Genomic DNA, 6,452 nt, shown 5'->3' with positions numbered 1-6,452 from the left:
AGCACCCCCACCAGCTCATCGGCTACACAAGCAGGAGACCCTCCATCATAACAGCCAGCCCAACTCAGGTGGCTTATCAGCTCTTGAAGGATCACCATGCAGCCAGAAATAAGCTGGGAATGCTCCCCTGTAAGCACGTCCCATGGGCAGGCACCCAGATGCAGAGGATCCTGGACCAGCACTGCTCGCCGGGGCAGTGAGACCACGGGGAAACTGCACTGGCATGGCTGAGGCCAGGAGGCTGCTGGCCACAGCCCCAGCGGCAAGCACTGCGTTTGCATCAGCTGCCACATGGCATCATGCCGTCGGCAGCGCGTGGCCTGAGGCATGCTGCTGCTCCTGCCAGCAGGTGCCAGGGACATGGTGGGAGGCCGATGGGGGCACATCCCGGGCAGGGAAAACCCAGCCTCTGGGGCATGCAGCCAAACAGTCACGAGGGGCTCAAACCAGAGACACTCTCTAAAAGAATTTGCTTGGGTTTTTTTTTTTGGGGGGGGGTGGGGGTTGGTTTTTAGGGGTTTTAGGGGTGGGGGGTCTGTTTAGTTTTGGGTTTTGTTTGGGGGGGGGGGGGGGGTGTTGTTGTTTGCGGTTTTTTCCCCCCCACCCAGGAAGGATGGTGGCACAAAGCATTTACCCCGAGCCACGCTGCTCCCACTGAACAGCTAAATTAGCTCAGGGATTCACAAGCAAAAACCAACCGTAAAACAAGTCTTTCTGCTTGATCCCACAGGACTCCTAGAGGGAACGAGATTCATGTAACGAACCAAAACAAACATGAGGTCCCTCCTTTCCCCGTTTACTAAATTGATTCATATGACAGCCTGTGGGGCCAGGAGACGGGGGCAGAGACTCCTCACTGCAAGGCTCACGCCTCCATTAGCCGGCTCCTCGCCAGCCTGCACACGCAGCTCCCATAGCACCACAGAGCTCTCCAGAAAGCCAAATCCAGGCTGGGGGGACAGGCTGTCGCAGCAGGCAGAGAGGTCACTGCAAGATCTCACCCGTCCCCTGCCACACACCCTCATGGCAATGAAATGGAGCAAAGGAGTAGCACCTGTTTTGGGGGAAGAGGGTGCAATGGAGGGCTGAAACCTATGCGCTTTCTCCTCAGAGGAGGTGAGCAGATACAGCAGAGGCTGGCAAGCGGTGGAGTGCCCCAGGGCGCCTGTTGGTGAGGAGGACCCGTGTCCCATGGCAGTAGGACACGGCCATGCACAGAGCCATAACTGTGTGGTAGGCTTCCATTCCCTGCTGCTGGATTAAATCGTCCCATCTTGGAGGCAAGGGATGAAGAAGTTTGCTTTCCAAGAGCAACCTGCTGCCAGCAGTGCCCCGGGGATGATCCTGCTGATAGTAAGCCAGCCTGCCTACCACTTTGGAGAAGGGAAAAGCATCTCTGCTACAGTGAGAGAGTAAATAGAAAGGAAACTTGGAGTTCAACCTCAGTGAGCTTCCGACAGTCAGTGTGCAGATAAATGTACACATGGGGACAGTTTAACTCCAAGCTTGCAACTCTAATGATGCATGAGTCGCTGTTTACATTTGCAATAGAGAAACCGGGGAGAATAGGACTGCCTGGCCCAGCCCTATCACCAGCAGTGATGCTCCTCTGTGGACAAAACCAACAGCTCCCTCTTCCTTGGACGGAGCAATCTAAAACTTATTCTCTTCCTCCCTGGGAAATCAGTGTAACCAGACATACAGCAGGGCTATTAACAACACAAGGCAGGGGAAAGGAAGAGGATCAGAGAATCCTTTACAAAGACAACATTGCCATTAAAAACCACATCAGTGAAGCCAGATCCACAGGAAGAAAAGATCCCCTTGCCTTATTTTGCTGGGGAAGACACAGGACAGGAAGCAAGGGGGAAATACACCTCTTGGATAGCACAGAGGGTCCCTGCCCATACCCACAGCGAGCAGAAGACTCGCCTCCTCCAAGCTAGACAGTGTGTGTGCCCGTGCACCTTGCCTGGTGAGCTGAAGTGCTGCACCAGGGCCATGGCGATTAAATGCTATTGACCCCCAGCCCTCAGCATAGCCTGGCCACCGCCAGCACCTGAGCAGCAGGGCCACCTCTCAGCACACCCCAGCAGGGTACCACCATCTCCCACTTCAGAGCACAAGACGAGAGGTCAGGCTGCCCACAGCACTGGCTTTGGCTTTCACACAGGTGATGACCATCTTTAATTGCATGCCTCCGTACCCATTCTCCATCCCTCTCCCTCCCTGGATCCCTTTGCAGGCATCCTTTTTGGATGCTGCTCAGCCACTTTAGGCCAAAGCTTTCCAGAAAAACACCACCAGAAATACAGCATGGAAAGCATTGCCAAGCCCAGTGCAGCCAGGGTACAGTTAGACTCTATCTAAAAGAGCACAGCAGCAATCTGCAACATCCACGGGTACTTTAAAAACTCACAGAGACACAACTGCTGACCAGACGCTCCCCCAGCATACTGCAAGGAGCATGGGGAGGGATGGGAGTAAGGCAGGATCCTCCCACAAGCAGGGTAGAAATGCCACAGAGGAAGGCATTGAGGATGAAGGAGGCAACCCCATGGTCAGTGTTGGTTTTCAGAGGGAACAGACTGCTGACACCCAAAAGCAATTAGGGAAGCATAGGGGAGAGTCTGCGCCTAGATCCCCTGCCCGGCTATACAGCCCCTGTGAACCCCCTCACCCCATTTGGATGCCTGGGGTTAGGCAGCAAGGCTCCTGAGCAGCAGAGGATACCGGTCTCCTTTGCCCACAGCTGCCACTCTCTTTGCTGGCTTCCACCCACTGAAGCGGAGGACACAGCCTACCCTGCCTCCTGAAAAGTAGCAACAAACCTCAACTTCCAAAGAAATCCAGACCTCAAACTATGTCTTGGGCAAATCCGGCTTTGCACAGGAAGGGTTTTCAGCCACTGCTGAGGTTGTTTCTTCTAGGAGAAAAAAAAAAACAGCTCTTAAAAGGGAGTGTTCCCCCATGAGCTTTTGGCATCGCTGCGCAACATCCCAGGTGAAAGCAAGCTGCTCTGGGAAGAGTGTGAGCTCTGGGGCCTCTACTCAGCACCATGGCTCTGCCATCCCCTCACCCCCATCCAAGCCAGCCCTCAGCAGTGACCTGCCCTCCACATCTCTACTCACACAGAAGAGCACCCTGGGGATCCCTGAGCACCGAGGCACAGGTGGCGAGGGAACTAGAGACTAATTTGAGGCAGCAAGGTCCCAGCAGAGGCCAAAGGGGGCAAAGACAACACAGCCCCCTCCTCCTTGCGTGACCTCCCCTGGAGCAGCATGAATGGGAGCCCTGCTCCTCAAAGGCTTTTTGAGGGGAAAGGCATGCAGTGCCTGCTTGGCTATAAAAACCTCGGTGCCTTTCAAAGGGCAGCCGCAAAGAGCTCCCTGCATTTCAGGCTGCTCTTGCAATCAAACAGGGAGGGGGAAACACAGCCCAGGGGTGCAGGTTATAGGCAAGCTCTCCAAAAATGCCTCCTCTGCCTTCACTTTACAGATCTCAGGAGACATGTCCCCCACCCAGAAATGCCGTTGCCTCATGCTCATAGTGACTGGGGAGGGGCAGGAGGAGAGGGAGGGAGCAAGGGAGGGAGGGAGGTTGCAGCCTCAAAAGCAAGGGGCTGCTGCCAGGCAGGGTGGGGGGATGCAGGGAAGAGCACAGCATTAACAGGGATAATCTGGCAGTCTTGGGGGATGCGCCAGAAGCCTACAGATAATCAGAGGAGCTGGCACAACAGACTTTGAAGTCTGCTGTCAGGTTTTCTCAGCCCGGCTCAGACATCAAAGGCAGCTGGTTACTTCCCCCAATTATGGAGCAGGAGCCGTCCGGCTGCCTGGCTTCCCCAAGGCCAGCCAGCTCAGCTGCCATCCCCCAGGCATGCTCTCATGGGCAGAAACCTCCTGACAGAGCACAAATGCCCAACTCCTCCACCTCCCGCTGGAGCTAGGCTCGGTTTGCTGGAAGCTTGCCTCGCAGCTACGTGGGCTTTCACCTTGGGCTGTTTGAGCCAAGTGAGATCTCGGTGGATAAAGCTCTCCCCACCGACATGCTGCTAAACCAAACCACCCACCAGTCCCAGCAAAATCAGACAGTCACGAGAACAGGGGGAAGTCTAGCAAAGGGGAAAAAAAATAGCAACCTTTTCTCATGGTGGTGGGAATGACTGCTTTGGTTACTCAAATCCTGTGTGTCCTGGGCCCTCGTGGGACATGGCTCCAATGCATGGCAAGGACAGGGTCTTCATAAGAAAAACCTACAGAAGCACGGAAAGGCTGTTGCAATTGTTTTGCACTGAAAAAACACAGTAACATTGGTACAGGAACTGAAACAATTAGAAAAAAAAAAAAAAGGGCAATTGAAATCTAAGAGCAGAACAGGCTGGGGAGCAGAGAAACACCCATCCTGTGCAATTGCAGCTTTCTAGGACTCTGGCCACTCTCAGTAGTGAGCAGCCAGGGCTGGCCTAGGAGAATGTCCACAGCTTTTTTTTTTTTTTTTTTTTTTGTGAACTGGCCTTTGCTCTTGTTCATACCATCATTTCTACTGTAAAAATTCAAACAAGAAAAAAAAATTGGCCAGGGCACTACAGAGACACCAAAGTCCTTCAGGAAAGTGGGATGGTTTATTCCTGCTTTACTACCACAGCAGTGGGCAAACACACTTGCTCTGAACCTGCTCTGCCAATGGGACATAAGTAGAGCCTGAACCACATACCTCATATCTTATCCAAATAAAAAGTGCTGTATAGCCCCCAACCCCCATTATTTTTTTTCTTTTTAAATCTTCTACCCACACAAAAGGGCTGAAAAGCCTCACTCCTCTATAGCCATAGCTCCATCAACCTTTGTAGTTTGGGCCAACAGTGTGTTTCTGACATAAATCTCCTGGACATCTCGCCTTCGCTGCAGGCGGCAGAAAGCCACAACGTGCCACTGGGGACCAGGAGAGATGCTGCACCGAGAAAGCCAATTCATCTCCCCCCTGCCAGCTCCTTGCAGCACCCCAGGAATGAGCCAGCACGTGCAGCACCTCAGCAAAGAGGCATTGCCTCAGCAGCTGCGCTTTCCTGCACCACATCAGGCCACGCTCCTCTGGCTGCGGGGCTTAGCAGCCTGCCCTCCGTAAATCCCGTTGATACCCCGCCGCAGCACGCACTGGGCCTGATCACGCCACTGTGCAGTCTGCAAGCGCAGCCACCCTGCCTGCCTCGGCTCCTGCATGGCACCAGGAGCTGCTACACGCCACCCCCGGACCTCTCCACTCTGGCATCCAAAGCGACATCAGCATCTTTCAAGCAAGCAGCGTCATGAAAGACCATTTGAAGCAAAGCAGCAGAGGGTTGTACCTGGTTGTTTGGGTTCCCAGTGGACACAGCCAGGGCAGAGGCCGGGGAAGAGAGGAGGTAGGTTAAGAGAGGCAAAGAGGGAAAGCAATCGCAGCGGGCTGTTGTTCAGTGTGAATTTCTATGGGGGAATACAGAACAGTATTACATGTTGGGAGAGAAGCTAGGTTTTATTATTAAGCTGCTTATTTAGGTCTCTAAGTTACAGAGAAGCTGCACTTCAAAACTAATTAGATTGACAGAGCTTGGATTCTATTACAGGATTTCCAGAAGCAAGAAGGTTTGGAAAAAAAAAATAGCTGCCCTGGAAATGTTAGCAAGGGAATTAAACAGCCATTGCTGCAGCCAATTGTTAAATACATTTACGCTGGGAAAAATTAAAACTCCAACTGCCAAACCCCCCTGCACCAGTGGCTGCAGTAAGCAAGGGGGAAAGCAAGGGTTAGGCTCCTCTCCTAACAGGCCTGTGTGGAAGATGCACAAAATACATGTTTCCCAGTCCTAGAGGTAGGCAGAGAGCCTCCAAGGCCCCTCAGGAAGCACGTGCCTCCCTCTGATGGCAGCATGTGAATTTGAAAGCACATGGATTTTTTCCCCGCCCTGAATCAGCTGCAGTGAGCACAGCATCTGGGAGCTGTAGGCAGGCAACTGCGGGGCTGGGGCTGAAGGAGGAGAGGCTGCAGGTCCCACAGAGCAGCACAAGGGCTATCCAGGGAAACCCCACCACCTACATAGACAGAAAGCCCCACCTTTACTACCCAGGACACTAAGGCTCTGTCCGCACAGGCAGAGTGTGGCCACCCTGGCACTAAGAAGAACATGGGAGTGACACACAGCTACGCTCCTGAAGTGATAAAGCAAGGTAGCAATGGCAGAAGTACACTTATAGTTCACCTAGCATCAAAGCCTTCACTCATCTACCCAAAACAACTCCCTCTTTCCCACTCCGAGATCATGGGAAAAGCAGCAGTTTCACAAGGTCCAATAGCAGAGCCAGAGCGGCCCTTTTTAAAATCCCAGAACTACCAACTTCAGTTCCTCTTGAAGCGCCCAAAGCATCCTTCATCTGTGAATGTGATGCTCCTCTCCAAGTACACATACGCAGGTG

This window comes from Pelecanus crispus, chromosome 1 (genome assembly GCF_030463565.1).
Source record: "Pelecanus crispus isolate bPelCri1 chromosome 1, bPelCri1.pri, whole genome shotgun sequence".
In the NCBI taxonomy this organism is placed as follows: Eukaryota; Metazoa; Chordata; class Aves; order Pelecaniformes; family Pelecanidae; genus Pelecanus; species Pelecanus crispus.
Note: the sequence above shows the minus strand (reverse complement) of the source record.